This window comes from Podarcis melisellensis (genome assembly GCF_964234715.1).
Source record: "Podarcis melisellensis genome assembly, chromosome: 8".
Taxonomy (NCBI): Eukaryota; Metazoa; Chordata; class Lepidosauria; order Squamata; family Lacertidae; genus Podarcis; species Podarcis melisellensis.
Window position 1 is genome coordinate 88,657,630 of NC_138540.1, and position 18,792 is coordinate 88,676,421.

The 18,792-nt window shown below is 44.6% G+C and overlaps 3 pseudogenes across 3 annotated transcripts; all 3 read left to right on the forward strand.

Annotated features, from left to right (window-relative positions):
* Positions 1-3,423: 3,423 nt before the first annotated feature.
* Positions 3,424-3,816, forward strand: LOC309375825 (iron-sulfur cluster assembly 1 homolog, mitochondrial pseudogene; annotated as a pseudogene). Its single transcript has one exon. The product of its transcript is annotated as an iron-sulfur cluster assembly 1 homolog, mitochondrial pseudogene (transcript).
* A 1,047-nt stretch (positions 3,817-4,863) lies between these two features.
* LOC309375703 (putative protein BRICK1-B pseudogene) lies at positions 4,864-5,257 on the forward strand (annotated as a pseudogene). The gene has a single exon. The product of its transcript is annotated as a putative protein BRICK1-B pseudogene (transcript).
* A 510-nt stretch (positions 5,258-5,767) lies between these two features.
* On the forward strand, positions 5,768-17,916 carry LOC309375826 (perilipin-3 pseudogene; annotated as a pseudogene). The gene is made up of 2 exons: positions 5,768-5,812; positions 17,025-17,916. The product of its transcript is annotated as a perilipin-3 pseudogene (transcript).
* The last annotated feature ends 876 nt before the right edge of the window (positions 17,917-18,792 follow it).

An 18,792-nucleotide genomic window follows, 5' to 3' on the forward strand; every position in this document is an offset into this window, starting at 1 on the left:
CTCCAAAATGAGAAATCTAGGCTGGACGTTATCCAGGTCTGGACTAGAGAGCTTTCGGCAGCAACAGTTCACACAGAGAGAGACTGAAATACACTCGGAGTGTGGATTTCATGCTCTTTATTCAGCTCATAGTAGTGAGGCATTAAAGTTCCCCAAAAAAATCTGCTTTATATACATTATTTACACAATGGGTCACACATGACTGGCTAATTCTGGGATTCTCCTGTAGGCCAATCAGGTTGCGGGTTCAATTCCACCTGGAGCTGGAATGGGTGGCTCCTGCAGACCAATCATACTGCTGCATTGTTCTAGGACCAATCAGACTGCTGCTTTTTGGATCCTATTCAACTCAATACATAACAGAGACCAATAATAACAAAACCACCTTCGTCTCTGAATTTTCCCCTGGAAAGGAAGCCAGATCCACCGGCTGGACACCCTCAGAACACTTGCCAAATAGTCCGCTATCTCTAATTGGACACCAGTTAAATTGAATCTCCGTCTTTGACTCAGAGTCCTCTTTGGGAGCTGACATGCAATGGGGTGTTTCTGTGGAATGTGGCAGGTGTGGAGGACTCCCTGGTCCTGAATGGGGCAACTGTGCCCCTGAAGGACCAGGTGCGCAGCCTGGGAGTCATTTTGGACTCACAGCTGTCCATGGAGGCACAGGTCATTTCTGTTTCCAGGGCAGCTGTCTGCCAGCTCCATCTGGTACGCAGGATGAGACCCTATCCGCCTGCGGACTGCCTGGCCAGAGTGGTGCATGCACTGGTTATCTCCCGCTTGGACTACTGCAATGCACTCTGCGTGGGGCTCCCTTTGAAGGTGATTTGGAAACTACAACTAATCCAGAATGCGGCAGCCAGACTGGGGACTGGGAGTGGCTGCAAAGACCATATAACACTGAACTTGAAAGACCTACATTGGCTCCCAGTACGTTTCCAAGCACAATTCAAAGTGTTGGTGCTGACCTTGAAAGCCCTAAACGGCCTCAAAGGCCCAGTATACCTGAAGGAGCGTCTCCACCCCCATCGTTCTGCTGGACACTGAGGTCCAGCACTGAGGGCCTTCTGGCAGTTCCCTCGCTGTGAGAAGCCAAGTTACAGGGAACCAGGCAGAGGGCCTTCTCGGTAGTGGCACCCGCCCTGTGGAATGCCCTCCCATCAGATGTCAAAAAGAACAACTACCAGACTTTTAGAAGACATCTGAAGGCAGCCCTCTTTAGGGAAGCTTTTGATGTTTGATGTATTACGGTATTTTAATATTTTGTTGAAAGCCGCCCAGAGTGGCTGGGGAAGCCCAGCCAGATGGGCGGGGTTTAAATAATAAATTATTATTATTATTATTATTATTATTAATCTTGTATGACAGGTGCAGCGGCTTCTGAAGTTTTTGTCATTGGACACCAATTCAGAATAAATCCAGGGGGGTTAGTGGGGGTCCATAGCAGACCCTTTGCTCCTTGTGAAAGCATGCACAAACATACCCCACACCCCAGGAACGGCTTCGTGGGCTTGTCCCGGGGGCTAACTGAGAGGCGAAGTCTGAGTCCAGTCTGAGGTCAAAGGTGTAGTATGGAGGCTGTCCGAAAAAGTTGAAGCTGAATGCAGGGCAGGGAGTCGGGTGAGGTCAGGAGCTCCAGCAAGATAGCAGGACAGGGTTCAGGCAGGAACTGTCAACCAATGAAGTTGCTCCCAAAACTTGGACTGGGACTGGCCAGCTTTTATCTGCCCCAATGCATAGGGCAGCCCCGATCCTCAGGTGACTCGCCTCTCCTGGAGGCGAGCCCTCCTCCTGCAGGAACTTAGTTCCCTCCGCCTCTCTGCCCTGAGCCTCTGCAGCTCAGGAGAGGCTGGAGGGTTACCGGACCCAGAGGCAACCTCAGCTTCCTCTGATGGGGCTGAGAGTGGAGCACCTGCAGGCAATGGGTCCTCACTCACCTCAGGAGCCAGAGCAGACTCAGCTGGTGCCTGCACCTGAGGATCCAGCACAGGTGAGGACCCTTCAGGCTCAGGCCCCAGCCCCGGCTCAGCTGGTTCTGGAGGCGGGGAATTCTGTGCAGGCTGGGATCCTCAGGTTCAGCATCTGAGTCCGAATCCCAGGCCATCGCACGCCAACTGACCAGCTAAACCAGGTGAGGGGCGCCGATAGGTCTCAAACGCTTGGTGGGACCTCTCCTGCGTGTGAAGACAGGATCTGGCAGATTGAGTGGAAGAGACCAAGTGACTAATTTGAGTCAAAAAGCGAGTACCAATACAGAAACAATTCAGGACTCAGCACAGGAATATACCCTGGCAGGACAAATGGTGGAGGAAAAGGAGAAAGCTGTTGTTGTGAAACCTAAAGTAGTACAAGCGGGATCCTTAGTTTTTCAGAAGCAAATTGAGGATTATAAATTGAGGTCTTCCATGATTGAATCTAGCAAAAGTCAGATTTTGAGGATTGGATCCCGGCTTGGACTGAAGAAGGAAAGTTGGAAAGATCCCTCTATCCAGGGATTGACCGACTTTTGGGACATGGGCTTGGGTTTGGAGGAGTTTGAAGTTCTGGGGGCCTTTAGATTTGGAGGAATCCTGAAATACGTCCTGAAACACTTTATGGACTTTAGTTTTAACCATGGAAATTTGGCTGAACTGTCCAGAAGGAATAAAAGTACTGTTAGGTTGGAGTTTTCCCAAGATTTGCTCCTGAGCATTAAAGAATATGAAGAAGATCCGCAGAAGGGACTTGGAAAAGATTTAAGAGTCTCGGACATAAGATCTCCAGGTTGATGGACTATATGGAACTGACGGAAAGGACTGGCAGAATCCGAAACCGGGGATAGGATATGGTGGAAGAAGACTGGAAAATTTAAAGTGTATATTTAGAAATATTGTAAAAGTAATGACTGTTAGAAAAATGGTGGAATGATATTTTATGGATTTAGCAGAAATGCTATAAGAAGTTAAGTATATATAAGTAATTTAGTTTTAATGGGAAATAAGGTTAAAAAATATGTTATTTATAATATGATAGAAAATAGAGAAAGATGGAAAGGATTTGCTGAAACAAGTACTAGGATACAAAAAGGGAGGTGTGAGGAGGTCGAGGAAACAAGGGAATGAAAGATAGAGTATGCAAAAGGAGGGATGTTTTTAAATTGTTTTTGTTTTGCTTCATTTATGTGTTTAGTTTAATGGGTTCAGGTATTTTGTATTGTTTATATATTGTATTGTATTGTTTTTCCTTTTCTCTCTCTCTTTTTTTGTCTTTCTTTGTCTTTCTTTTCCTTTTTTGTAACTTTTAAAAGTAATAAATATTATTATTATTTTTTAAAAAAAGAAGAGACCAAGTGGGGGTCCAGTGGTCAAGAAGGCAGTTTCTGGGTGTCACTCCATCCGCCGTGTCCATGGACAACTTCGGAGGATGGGCTGAAAGGGTGGAGCAGGAGAGATGGCCTCTTCCATGGTCAGATCCACCGTTCGGTCTGTGAGCGAGAGGAAGATTCAGGCCACTAGAGCCACCCTTAAACTGACCCCATCTGTGCAGAAGATAAAACAGCTGCTTAAAGACAAACATGACCATGGAGGCATTAAAGTTGGTGTCCATACAAGAGACTGTAAATGGGCTTTCTTATACACTAGAATACACAAAATCAAAGGAAGACTCTGATGAGGACGTAGTACAGGATGGTGTTAGAATATTGAAACGAAAGCGCGACTCACATTTCTAGGAACTGAAATGGACTATATAGAAGACAAACTGTCCAGTGAATTGGTTTCCAATAACCCAAACATCAAAGGAACGTGTGGTTGTGGAGAAAGCTTTAACACTTAAAGGACTGTAACTTTTAAGTTACATCTTAAAAAGCAGAGACATCACCTTGCCAACAAAGGTCCGTATAGTTCAAGCTCTGGTTTTCCCAGTAGTGATGTACGGAAGTGAGAGCTGGACCATAAAGAAGGCTGATCGTCGAAGAATGGATGCTTTTGAATTCTGGTGCTGAAGGAGACTCTGGAGAGTCCCATGGACTGCAAGAAGATAAAACCTCTCCATTCTGAAGGAAATCAGCCCTGAGTGCTCACTGGAAGGATGGATCCTGAAGCTGAGTCTCCAAGACTTTGGCCACCTCAGGAGAAGAGAAGACTCCCTGGAAAATACCCTGATGTTGGGAAAGATGGAGGGCAGAAGGAGAAGGGGACGGCAGAGGACGAAATGGTGGGACAGTGTTCTCGAAGCTGCCAGCATGAGTTTGACCAAACTGCGGGAGGCAGTGGAAGACAGGAGGGCCTGGCGTGCTCTGGTCCAGGGGGTCACGAAGAGGCGGACACGACTAAACGACTAAACAACAACAACAACAGCAAAACTTTTAAGACCACAAAACTGCTTTCTGAAGTAATCACTCGTAATATACAGCTGCCTTTCCAGGAGAATAAAAGTACTGTGTTTTGAAAGTGAAAAAAAAAAAAGAAAGAAAGAAGGCGGTTTCTGCATGTGCTTCAGAGGGAAGTGAGAGGCAGGTGGGGCTCATCCACCTGGGAAGGGAGCACGTCTAGGTGAAGGAAAACTCTGATCCTCAAACCTCTGTTGCCTTGTGTCAGGAATGAGCCAGCTCCCAGCAAAGGTTTGCAGCCAACTGCAGAAAGCAGCCAGGAACAGAGAGGCTTAGATGTGAGCCAGGCAGGGGAGAGCGGGCAGCTGCAGACTTCGACTCTTCCTGACCTTGATGGGCCAGCTGATAAGGCAGTAGCTGACAACAGACTAGAACACAGCCAAAGCTCACAGGAAGCACAAATAGGAGCGAGTAGACTCAGAGATAATCTCTCGAAAAGGAAGAGGCTGGAGCTGATCCAATAAGTCCGAGGAGTGGGGGGGGTGGTCTGCTCCCAGCAGTCGGTCATGTCGGTCCAGGCGGACCCGGTTCAGCACAAGATCCACCAGGACTAGGCCAACCGCGAGTACATTGAGGTGACCACCATTTCCATCAAGAAGATCGCGGACTTCCTCAATTCCTTCGACATGTCCTGCCGCTCACACCTGGCCATGCTCAACGAGAAGCTGACGGTGCTGGAGAGGTGGATCGGATACATCGAGACCCGGTTAACAAAAGGTGAAATGCTGACATAGGATGGCGGAGGTTGGCAGGGAGCCAACCTGGAAAAAAATGTGCAGCTGTTTACGAAGCTGACGATCCGACATCAAGTTTCTTCATTACTTGATATGGATGGGAGTTCTCTGCCCCTTGGGAAGCTGCATCCCTCGTTTGGAGCCTGTGTCTTTGCGCGGGTGATTTCCACCCGAAATGGCAAAATTGTACAGTAAAGGTAAAGGGACCCCTGACCATTAGGTCCAGTCGTGGCCGACTCTGGGGTTGCGCACTCATCTCACTTTATTGGTCGAGGGAGCCGGCATACAGCTTCCGGGTCATGTGGCCAGCAGGACTAAGCCGCTTCTGGCAAACCAGAGCAGCGCACGGAAATGCCATTTACCTTCCCGCCGGAGTGGTACCTATTTATCTACTTGCACTTCGACGCGCTTTCGAACTGCTAGGTTGGCAGGAGCAGGGACTGAGCAACAGGAGCTCACCCCGTCGCGGGGATTCGAACTGCTGACCTTCTGATTGGCAAGTCCTAGGCTCTGTGGTTTAACCCACAGCGCCACCCGCGCCCCCCAAAATTGTACAAGAGCATGTTTAATTATGTGGTTTTTATACAAGCCAATTTATGCGCTTACAAAGCTCTCTTTAACAGAATCTTTATGAAACCAAATCTTCATTTCTGGGAACACAATGATGGTGATTGTCAGGGAACTGACATCGGAGCCGAGTGGACAGGTTAGGCTCCCGAATGATGCCGGAGAGGGAACCAGCAAGGGGAGAGAGAGAGAGAGCTTCCGCTGGGGAAGGAAACCAAGGTGACACCAGGAAGAAAGGAGAGGCTGAGAGTACTTCGGAGGGGAGGCTCCAAGACTCTTCCAGTGAGATCAGTGAGGAGAGTGCAGGACCACCGCTTGGCACACCCACTCTGCGCAGAAGGCTTCCGCGCAGAGAAGCGAGGAGGAGGTTGTCTGTTAAGGAATTCTTATGTTGGAGGAAGTTTAGGAAACGCCCACTGACGGATTCTGCCAGTGACTGAGACAGTCGCGTTTTAGGGCTGTCAAACCGGGGAAAGGTCCAGCTATACTACCAGCTTGGAGCAGTTTGGAATTTACGCACAAGCAACCCTAATTCCCATTACAGTGATGTTGTTTTTAAACAGCTGAAACAGACCAGGATGTTGGGACTGTGCATGTTGGGCAGTTTCAATATAGACAGTAAGAGCATCCTGCAGCTGACTTTTGCTGCTGGAAGGTATCAATTCATTTCGCTGTGGTTGTCCAACAGAATAAATGTGCAGTGTGTTTGGGGGGCAGGGGGAGACTATCATGCGCCACAGGAGGGGGGCTTATTTTTCAAATTATTTTGTATTCTCTGATGTAACTTGGGGTGTCTTTTTTCCATTTGTGTTTCAACAATAAAACCTCCTGTGCTTAAAAAAAAAAAAGTCTGAGGAGTTGATGAATGGGAGGGCTGCTAGACAGGAAGCAAAACAAGAGACGCAAGGGGCATCGGTTCAATATATTCTGTAGACACCAGAAGGAGCCTTCAGAAGGGTCATCTTGAGTAATGATGCCGGAAGCTTTGTCCAAGCCATCCGGAGCTATCTGTTGTTGTTGTTTTTTGCAACAAGTCCTCCTTTTTAATTACCTACGCTTACTGTGTTATCAAGCTGGGAACCTGGACTCCTGGCACTTGTGAGATATCTTCAGGAGAAGAAAGTGGTCAGGAGTAAACCCCACACAAATCCAGAGTGGCGTCCCTAAAATGGTTGGAGCTGATCCTTCCTGCAACTCTTTTTTTAAAAAGATTTTTTTAAAATGCTTTTCAGGTTTATCCATTTCATTTATTTTAACCTTTCCAAACTTGACTTCCTTCCCCCTCTTTCTACGGTTCCTAACTTTATTTTTAATATCTCCTGCATATCCAAATTAACTTAATTTGCTCATTTTTTAATCTACTTTAAGTATATACTCTTATAAAACTACAGGTTATTGCACTAATCCTGCCAATGTTCTTATCTGTTTGCAATTTATCTGTAAATGTTCAAATAAACCCTTGCCATTCTCTTATGAAAAGTTTGTTGTCTTGATTTCTTATTCTTCCAGCGAGTTTTGCCATATCTGCATATTCCATAGGTTTTTGTATCCATTTTTCCTTCGCTGGGACTTCTTTCCATTTTGGGGTGAGTAGCGTTCTTGCCGCTGTAATACGTTTCTCTACAGTTTAGGGTATGTCTGTCTCTATAATTTCCAAAACGAAAGCTAGGTATCTTCTACCACATGTGGTGGACTATAAAGAGGCAAAGGCTTTCTGGGAAATGATGTATAATGAGTTAAAGAAAATCTTTTTAAAATACTTTTGTTAAAAAGCTAGAAGCCTTCTTACTGGGTATACTGGGTGAAGAGATACCAAGGGAAGCTAAAAGACTGTTCATGTCTGCAACAACTATGGTAAGAAACGGAAAAAGAAGAAGTACCAATGACAGAAGAGGGGCAGGTGAAAATAATGGACTTTGCAGAACTGGCGAAGCTGATGGGAAAAATCCAAAACCAGCACCATCAATATTTCAAAAGGTTTGGAGTGAATTTATGCAATATCTGAAAGATCACTGTAAGCAATTAACAACACAAGCAGGGTCGTCCGAAGGCTTGTAATGAGAAATTTTCTATCTTTCTATCTTTATTTAAATTTTGAGTCCTTCTGTAATGAGGGTAATTAGAAATGGAAAACGTATGAATTGCAATGTTATAAAGGTTAATTTTGAAAGCCTTGAGGCAGGAGGGAAGGAAGTCAATAGGCTCTAAGAGCCAGGGTGGTGTAGTGGACAGCGATGATGTGAATATATAATATTAAATGGGGGAATTTATCTATATCTATATCTATATCTATATGGTTTTTTTTTACAAAAGTTATTTTATTTTTTATTTTTATTTTTTAAAAATCAACTTCCATTTTCTTTTCTTTCTTTTTTATTATCGTTCTTATGTCACAATGTATACATTATCATATTTCATTACAGGGCATATTATAATATAATTTCCAACATGTATACAAAGTTTATATACCAAATTTACGTATCTAAAGAAAGAAAAAAGAAAAAAACAAAGACATAAAGCCATTTCAAAATAATATTTGTACAATCTCGTTGTATATTTTTTTTTTTACAAATGAATGTACTCTTGTGATTGTATATTTCTTTACATTTTATTCCTATATCATTCCTATATCAATATGCACCCTTAATCTTGTTTCTCAACTCAATTTCTCTCCAACGTTATTTTAAACATCCTTTTCGATTCATTTCCCGGTAAGCTTTAACCTTACTACAAGACTACCACATATGATAAAAAGAACCTTCTTACCTTCTTGCAACTCTTGTGGTGTACATAAATAGTTTTTCCCCCACTCTTTTGGCAAGTCTTGACCTGTACTACCTAGCAAGAAGGCTTCTGGTCTTTTAACAAAAGATGGGAAACTATTAGGAAATGATTCATAATGAATTGAAAAGAATGTTTAAGCTATCTTAAACATTCTTTTCAATTCATTATGAATCATTTTCCAAGATGAAATGGTGAAATCAGCTATGATTAAATGGGCACAAGATGTTGGACATAATATTATGTTGGCTGACTGGGAACAGTTATGGACCACTGGTATGAAATTTACGGCATGTAATGCCTTAAAAGAGAATTTAATGAAAATGATCTAGAGGTGGTACATGACACCAGTCAAGCTTGCAAAAATTTACCATTTGCCTGATAATAAATGCTGGAAATGAAAGGAGACAGAAGGTACTTTCTTTCACCTTTGCTGGACATGCCCAAAGATCAAGGCATTCTGGGAGATGATCTATAATGAAATGAAAAAGGTATTTAAATATACCTTCTTGAAGAAACCAGAGGCCTTTCTCCTGGGCATGGTCAGCCACTTGGTGCCAAAGAAGGATAGAACTTTCTTTATGTATGCCACAACAGCAGTAAGAATACTTATTGCAAAGTATTGGAAGATGCAAGATCTACCCACCAGGGAAGAATGGCAGATGAAACTGATGGACTACATGGAAATGGCGGAAATGACTGGCAGAATCCGAGACCAGGGAGAAGAGTCGATGGAAGAAGATTGGAAAAAATTTAAAGTATATTTTAAAAAGTATTGTAAAATTAATGAGTTAGAAAGATGCTGGAATGAACCTACATGGTCTTAGCAGAAAGGTTATAAAGAATTAAGTTGAAATGGATTGTTAATGGGTTAAAGTGTATAATTTAAGGTTAAATTGCGTTAAGATAAATTATGGAATAAAATTTGAGAAAGAGGGAAAGGACTTGCTGAAACAATTATGAATTAAGAATACAAAAAGGGAGGTGTGAGGAAGTCATGGAAATAAGCAAATGAAAGATAAAGATATGAAAATACTGGATGTTATTGTTTTTAAATGTTATTGCTTAGCTGTATTGTTTTCGGGGTTTTCTCTTTTTTCTTTTTTCTCTCTCTTTTTTTATCATTGTATTTTCCTGTATTTTTGAAGCATTGTAATCTTTTCTATTATTATTACTGTTTGTTTTTCTTTCTTTGTAATTGTCAAACTTCAATAAATATTTATAAAAAAACAAAACATTATGAATCATTTCCCAATAGCTTCTGATTATTTTGCAATTCCACCACATGTAATAAAAGGTGCCCAGATTCTCTTTACACCTCCAAAACTTGTTCTATACAACACTCCATTGCCTCTTGAGACAGACAGATGCCAGCAACTATATCCATACATGAAAACTTTATTGAATTTTTTATAGAAGTATGTTAGAAAATTCTTCTCATGGCTATCAAACAGATGTACACCTTAAAACCATATGACCAAAAGGAACATATGAAAACAACCCGAATGAAATAAATTGTCAATAAACATAGAAAGTGTTCTACAGTACGGCCATTATTTTCACTGCTGTTTTGGGGCCGGTGGTCTCAGGGGAGAATTATGAATATAATTCATAATTATATTCATAAATATGAGAATTATAAATATAATTAAGGAAGGGAAATCATGCGATGTCAAAATTATCCCATTACATTTTACCCTCCATGACTCACCTGTGTTGTGTCAAACGTTCAGAGAATGCTATGTCCCAAATTTGGGGGGGGGGGGGAACCAATTCTTCTTGGGGGCCACAGAACCCCACTTCAAATGACTAGATGGTTCCAGCCTCACTGGACCCAGTCCCGTCACTAATAATTCTCTCTATTGAATTCCATAATTATTATCATTTCCACTTTAGAAGAGGGCTAGAATTGGCCTCTAAGTAGAGAATTTGGCTGGTAATTTTACAGAGTTCAAAAAAATACCGTATTTTTCGCTCTATAAGACACACCAGACCACAAGACGTACCTAGTTTTTGGAGGAGGGAAAAAATATATATATTCTGAATCTCAGAAGCCAGAACAACAAAAGGGATCACTGCGCAGTGAAAGCAGCGATCTCTCTTGCTGTTCTGGCTTCTGGGATAGCTGCGCAGCCTGCATTCGCTCCATAAGATGTACACACATTTCCCCTTACTTTTTAGGAGGGAAAAAGTGAGTCTTATGGAGCAAAAAATACGGTACCTTCCTCCATTTTGATTTTGATTTTTGAGCTCCAGGGTAATCCCACTGCTTATGAAGCACTGATCTTGTTTGTTTGTTTGTTTGTTTGTTTGTTTGTTTGTTTGTTTGTTTGGATTGCCTTTCTATCCCCTCCTCATTTAATTCCCCTCAACATCCCTGCGAGGTAGGTTAGGCTGAGAGGCAACGACCGGCTGAGTGGGGATTCGAACCCAGATCCACCCATCCAGGTCACGGTCCAACATTCTAACCAGTGCAATGCAGCAAGACAATTGGGGGGGGTGCTGCGTTGCCAAACACACCACCACCCACCCAAGTATCCTTTGCTTTGGATTTAACAGCTCGGCGAGATCCGCATGATCCCTGGCCTCAATTAATCCGATATCCCAAAATGACATTGATGTTTAACAATTGCAACGTTTTGCTCATTTGGTTTCGTTTTAAAGAGACAACCCCCCCCCGCCCCCGCCGAAACTGAGTTTGCTAATCAACTTATGCCAAACCATCCCTAATGAAAGCTCCTACCGCCCCATCATCGAAGAGCGGTCAGCCAATCAGAAATGATTTGAGTCCTACGCATCAGAGCTGGAAGGGATTTGCAGGGGAGAGGAAGTTCTGCATGTAAATTCCCACACTCCAAATGTGCATGCAAAATTTTTATATATATATATATGGGAGGGGGTGCGGCAACAAAATTGTTGCAGTGTGGACTGCTTCTGCCCATCTTCTCAGCCAAACTGTCATTTGAACACACACACACACACACACACACACACACACACACACACACACACACACTTCTGCTAATTTGTTAATAAAGCTTGCTTTTTTTATCCTGCCGAAACAGACTCCCAGGCCGACTTTCAAATACTGTGGTACCTCGGTTCTCAAACTTAATCCGTTCCGCAAGTCGGTTCCAAAACCAAAGCGTTCCAAAACCGAGGCGCGCTTTCCCGTAGGAAGTAATTCAAAATGGATTAATCCGTTCCAGACTTTTAAAAACAACCCCTAAAACAGCCATTTAACGTGAATTTTACTACCTAATGAGACCATTGATCCATAAAATGAAAGCAAGAATCAATGTGCTGTACTATGAAACAAGTAAGACAGTATTGTAGATGATGATTTTTTAAAAAAAAAATGTTTTCTTACTTGCTCTGATGATAGTCATTGTTTGGACTGGGGGCTTTTATCTGTTTCCGCAGTCATACAATCAATCAGACAATCAGTCAATCAATCAATCAAAAAATCAATCAGTAGCTGAACTGGGTTCCACACAGTCACAATAACAAATTGACCCAAAAAAGCCTCAGAAACAAAAACGCAAAATAAATAGCAAAACCAAAAGCGCCAACTACAGTGGTACCTTGGATCTCGAACTTAATCTGTTCTGGAAGTCCATTTGACTTCCGAAATGTTCGAAAACCAAGGCGTGGCTTCTGATAGGCGCAGACGCTCCAGAAACAGCCTCATCGGTCGTTCGGCTTCCAAAAAACGTTCAGAAACACTTACTTCTGGGTTAAGGTATCACTATAAATCTTGCATTTCTATCCTGCTCTGCAGCCGAAACAAGACTCCCAAGCTGACTTTCAAATATCAACAAGAAAATTGTACCGATCCTCAGGTTTGCAATCTAAGAGACACAGCACAAAAGGAAAATGGCCTGGGAGGGAGGAGGAGGGGAAGGCACCATGCTACAGAGTTCTTGTAGGAAACAGCAGGAATGGAAGAATTTGGAGAGGAGCCAAAATGTGCATGTCGTTCACCAGAGTTAAATAGTATCAGAAGTCCTCTTCTCGATGAGCCCAATGGCCCATCTACTCCAGAATCACAGTGGCCAGCCTGATACCTGTGTATCTGAGACCTACATGTCAGCCTTAAAACAAAAAACGCACGCAGAAGGTTATAGGCCACACAGCTCTATGCAGAGAAGTCCTGATGGGATTCAAAGACCTAAGTTAGCACCTAGATTTGATACTGATTTGTTTAAAAATATGAAAATCAATAAATTGACTGAATAAAAAATTGAATATGTATATAAAAGATCAATGTTCATAACTGCATATATAAACCACATGTCTGAAACCCCACAGAAAAAGTCCTGAGACCATTTTGTCCCTCCCAAATTGACCTCAAATATTTCTCTGCAAGGTCGAAGGAAAATGGAAAAGCCTCTCCATTGTCTTTTCGTTCACAAATCCTGTCTTAAGGGCATGTCTGTGTAGGAATAGGGTGAGCCTGTGACCTGGCTCAGGAACTACCGGTAAGTATCTATCATTGCAAAAGACCGGCCAGGCTCCCCAGGGTATCCAATCAAGTGAGCATTAACAGGTGACCTGCCAGACAGGAGATAAACAACGCACTCAGATTTCTGTTGTAGACCGCCCTTTCTGTGATGTATGTATGATGTTTCTGGGGGTGGTCTTCGACTCCAGGGCGGGCAATTTCAAAAGTCTATATAAGGACTTGCACACCATCGTTCTGCGTTCCTCCTCCCTCCTGCGTGTGGTGTTTGGAGACCCTGTTGCAACAGTTCAATAAAGATCAAGCTTACAAGCTGCTTTGCTTCTCCATATTCTCTGGTTGGCCTCTGTTCTTTTCTCCGAACGATGGAGAACCTACAAAGGACTCTATAAGGGCTCTTGTGTCCCCCATAAGGGAATAAGGGCAGAGTTTTGTTTATTACATGGCAAAGGCCTAAGTTAGCCGTGTCCATGAATTTCAGTGGGCCTACTCTGAGTAGGGCTAAAAAGTCCAACCCTGTAAAGCAGGAACCTCACGCTTTTTACCAGTGGAGACCAGCATTCCTGGTTCCCCCATTTCACACCACCTCCGGTCTTGTATTGCCCTTTCTGCTGGCAGGGCAGGCCAAGGCTCTTCAAAAATGGGCAAGCCAGCCTACAAGATGGGCAGGCTGCGCAAGAAGGCTGTCGAGAGCCTAGGGACGCCCCCTTCCCCATCTCCTCTGCCCACCCCAGATGGCGGATCTCGTTTTTCCGAGCCATTTCCCCCTCTGCTCCAGCCTAAGTCGCAGTGACAGGCTGGGGTTACTCGGTTGCTCCAAATGCATCAGCGAATCTCAGCTTGACTCTGGATTTCTGGAAGCAGGAAGCAGGGGGGACGGCGATGGGAGGCCGGATCTGCCTGTCTTGCTGGAACGCGGGCTCCTCTCTCTGCCGCCAGTCATCCTTTCCAGGTATTCCTGGAAGCAGTCCCTGTTTCCCGACAGACACCTGCCTTTCCCACCTCGCTCGTGTTCTCTGCCAGTCCCGCTCAATGCAACATGGGTTTTTGCTGCTCTCGCCCGGAGGCAAGGATGTTCCAGCTGCAGGCCGCAAACCACAGCCGAAGAGGTAGCTGAAGAAGGGAGCTGGGGTGTTGTGGGGGAGGCTGCACGTAAGGACACGAGAAGAGCCTGGAAAGGAAGCAAGATACCAACAAAAAGAGATCGGTTAAGCAAACTATGCAAGTACCTGGAGCTAGCCAAATTGACCAGCTTCATAAGGCGAAAACCTAAAAACATGGAAAAGATACAGTGGGATTGTTTAAATAAACAGGGCTCAACTACGAATATCTGGTTGTGCCTATGCTCCAACTACCGCACAATTGCACTCATTTCACACGCTAGCAAGGTTATGCTTAAAATTCTACAAGGCAGGCTCAAGCAGTATGTGGACCGAGAACTCCCAGAAGTGCAAGCTGGATTTCAAAGGGGCAGAGGAACCAGAGACCAAATTGCAAACATGCGCTGGATTATGGAGAAAGCTAGAGAGTTCCAGAAAGACATCTGCTTCTGCTTCATTGACTATGCAAAAGCCTTTGACTGTGTCGACCACACAAACTATGGCAAGTTCTTAAAGAAATGGGAGTGCCTGATCACCTCATCTGTCTCCTGAGAAATCTCTATGTGGGACAAGAAGCTACAGTTAGAACTGGATATGGAACAACTGATTGGTTCAAAATTGGGAAAGGAGTACAACAAGGCTCTATATTTTCTCCCTGCTTATTTAACTTATATGCAGAATTCATCATGCGAAAGGCTGGGCTGGATGAATCCCAAGCCGGAATTCAGATTGCCGGAAGAAATATCAACAACCTCACATATGCAGATGACACAACCTTGATGGCAGAAAGTGAGGAGGAATTAAAGAACCTTTTAATGAGGGTGAAAGAGGAGAGCGCAAAATATGGTCTGAAGCTCAACATCAAAAAAACCAAGATCATGGCCACTGGTCCCATCACCTCCTGGCAAATAGAAGGGGAAGAAATGGAGGCAGTGAGAGATTTTACTTTCTTGGGCTCCATGATCACTGCAGATGGTGACAGCAGCCACGATAATTAAAAGACTGCTGCTGCTCGGGAGAAAGGCGATGGCAAACCTGGACAGCATCTTAAAAAGCAGAGACATCACCTTGCCAACAAAGGTCCATAATGTTAAAACCCTGGTTTTCCCAGTAGTGATGTATGGAAGTGAGAGCTGGACCACAAAGAAGGCTGATCGCCAAAGAATGGATGCTTTTGAATTCTGGTGCTGGAGGAGACTCTTGAGAGTCCCATGGACTGCGAGAAGATCCAACCTCTCCATTCTGAAGGAAATCAGCCCTGAGTGCTCACTGGAAGGACAGATCCGGAAGCTGGGGCTCCAAGACTTTGGCCACCTCATGAGAAGAGAAGACTCCATGGAAAAGACCCTGATGTTTGGAAAGATGGAGGGCACAAGGAGAAGGGGACGGCAGAGGACAAGATGGTGGGACAGTGTTCTCGAAGCTACCAGCATGAGTCTGACCAAACTGTGGGAGGCAGTGGAAGGCAGGAGTGCCTGGCGTGCTCTGGTCCAGGGGGTCACGAAGAGGCGGACACGACTAAACGACTAAACAACAACAAAACCAGGATGGAAGCAATCCTTCTGAATACCACTTTCACTTTTAATTTGCATGCTGCCTTTCTATATTACAATACAGAAGGCGGCTTACAAACTGAAGAAACAACGAAGATCACACACCTTATAACAAACCGATCCAACGCAAAAATTTTCCTCATAAAAGCATTACTTTAAAATTAACAACTTGTTTGAACAATTTGGGGCAATTAAAACATTAAAAGTTAAATAAACCTTGTGGAGGGAGGAGTGTTGAGGTATATAGAATTGTACCTATGGTTGATTTGAATATGTTATGATTGATTATGCATACCCAATGTATGCATCAATCGCCTGGGGGTTTTCACTGTTTGAGTTTTGGTTGTTGGTAAAAATAAAATAAAAATAAAATTAACAACTTGTATCAAATAAAGTAATATCCAGCGATCCGTTAGAACGCAATAAAATTAAACATCAGCAAATAATAATAATAATAATAATAATAATAATAATAATAATAATAATAATTTATTATTTATACCCCGCCCATCTGGCTGGGCCTCCCCACCCACTCTGGGCGGCTTCCATAAAAACCAAAAATACAGTAAAATCACACGTTAAAAACTTCCCTGAACAGGGCTGCCTTCAGATGTCTTCTGAATGTCAGGTAGTTGTTTATCGCTTTGACATCTGGTGGGAGGGTGTTCCACAGGGTGGGCGCCACCACCAAGAAGGCCCTCTGCCTGGTTCCCTGTAACTTTGCTTCTCGCAATGAGGGAACCGCCAGAAGGCCCTTGGAGCTGGACCTCAGTGTCCGGGTAGAACGATGGGGGTGGAGACGCTCCTTCAGGTATACTGGACCGAGGCCAGTAAGGGCTTTAAAGGTCAGCACCAACACTTTGAATTGTGCTCGGAAACATACTGGGAGCCAATGTAGGTCTTTCAAGACCGGTGTTATATGGTCTCGGCGGCCGCTCCCAGTCACCAGTCTAGCTGCCGCATTCTGGATTAGTTGTAGTTTCCGAATCACCTTCAAAGGTAGCCCCACGTAACAAGGAAGCAGAGAATCACTCTGAACCATTGCAATAAACAATTTCTAAACGGCAATCAATAAAAATAATAATAACAGCAGCAAGTCGCAGGGTGCAAAATGACACAACAGAAATTGAGAAGCAAAGTTATAAAATTGTTTTATAATCATTTTCAGTCACTGGAAAACACAAGAGGAGAAGAGTTGTTCTTGGGTTTTTGGGTGTGTGTTTTTTTTAAAAAATATTTATTTATTTATTATTATTGGTTTTCACATATTTCATTACAATACAGATGTACCAAAGCCCACACCATTTGCTCGCCATCCGTCCATACATTTACATTTATATTTCCTCAATCCATCCAGCTCACCCCATCGCGGGGATTCGAACCGCTGACCTTCTGATCCCGCCGGAGCGGTTCCTATTTATCTACTAGCACTTTGACGTGCTTTCGAACTGCTAGGTTGGCATGACGAAAGGAGCTGTGCAGGATGGCATGGAAGCAACCAAGTCTGCTATTGGCCAGAGTCTGACCACCGTTATGGAATCCAGAATGGGCCAGATAGCTGTCAGTGGTGCTGAGGCAATGCTTGGCAGATCTGAAGACCTGATAGATGAATATCTCCCCATAACAGATGAAGAACTGGCTGAGATTACAGCAGCTGCAAAGGATGGCAATGTGGTTCCGGTGCAGCAGTGTGAGCAGCAGGAATATCTGGTGCGCTTGGGCTCCCTTTCAAGCAGACTCCGCCAAAGGGCCTACTTGCACGCTGTGGCGAAGATCAGGCGAGCCAGGCAAAGGATCCACGAGTCTCTCTCCCAGCTCCAGCAGATAATTCACATGATTGAATACATGAAACAAGGTGTGGGACAGACCTTTCATGAGGGTGAAAAGAAGCTTAGCCAGATGTTGATCGAATGGAACAAGGCAAACCCAGAAGCAAAGGATAACAAAGATATGGTGCAGCTACAGGTAGAAAGCCAAACCCTGACAATGTTTCAGTACCTGATCCATCGTCTGCAGACCGTTAGCCAAACCCTGGTGTCCAGCATCCAAGGATTCCCTTCTAGCCTGGAGGATAAGGTGCAGAAAGTCGGCCAAAGCACTGGAGAACTTCATGCTGCCGCTTCCACGGTCAGATCCTTCCAGGACCTCCCCAGCACCCTCCTGGCCCAGAGCCGCCAGACAGTGCAGAAAGCGCAAGAATACGTGGATGAGCTGCTGGAATATGTCACTCACAACACCCCTCTCTCCTGGCTGGTGGGGCCTTTCGTGCTCTCTGGCAAGCTGCCTGCTGAAGTTTCAGAACCAGCAGATTGAGGCAAGACCTCTTGCAACAAGCCTGCTATGCACTCTTTTTTTGCTAGGTTGGCAGGAGCAGGGACCGAGCAATGGGAGCTCACCCCATTGTGGGGATTCGAACCTCCAACCTTCTGATCGGCAAGTCCTAGGCTCTGTGGTTTAACCCACAACGCCACCCACGTCCCTGAAAAGAAACGTACGTGTTTCCGCCCGGTTTCGCACCGGGGACCTTTCGCATGTTAGGCGAACCTGATAACCACTACACTACGGAAACTTCTATGAGACCAACTAAGTTTGTTATTGGTATGAGCTTTCGTGTGCTCATACCAATTTCACCATTTTGGGGTGAACATCTCTGGTCCCGACAGGCGGTCGGTTGTTCTTCATTCTGCAAATGGACGCCTCTCCGGTTCCCAGCGCCTGGTGAGGCAGGCAAACCTGGAGGCGATGGCGCCCGAGGGTGGGGAGCGCCTTCCTGCACACAGCACATGGGACGTCAGCTGCGTGTAGCTCCTCTGCCTCAGCTCCTGGCCTGATGCGCAGGAAGGCTAAGCTGATGTGACGGGCTACATGCCTCCTCCTTGCTTTCGTGCGCGGAGGAAGAAAAGGAATGTAATTAATTTAAAAGAGCAAACTCCAAACAGGGGAGAGACCCACCAGTGCCCAGGTGGAGAAGCGAATCTGATCCACTCAGCATCGCTCAGGCCTCCCGGCTGACGCTGGCATTTTGCAGGATTATTCCCTTTTGGACTTTTTCTGTCTCACACACACAGAGAGGAAGAATGATGAAGGGGGGAGAGAGACAGAGAGAGAGCACATCTAAATGGATGGCTTTCGCAGAGAAGGAACCAAAGGCATTAATCCCATTAGAGCAGTGCGGCCTCCTGCCAATTCCATACCCTCCAACACCTCTCAGAGGAAAAGATGG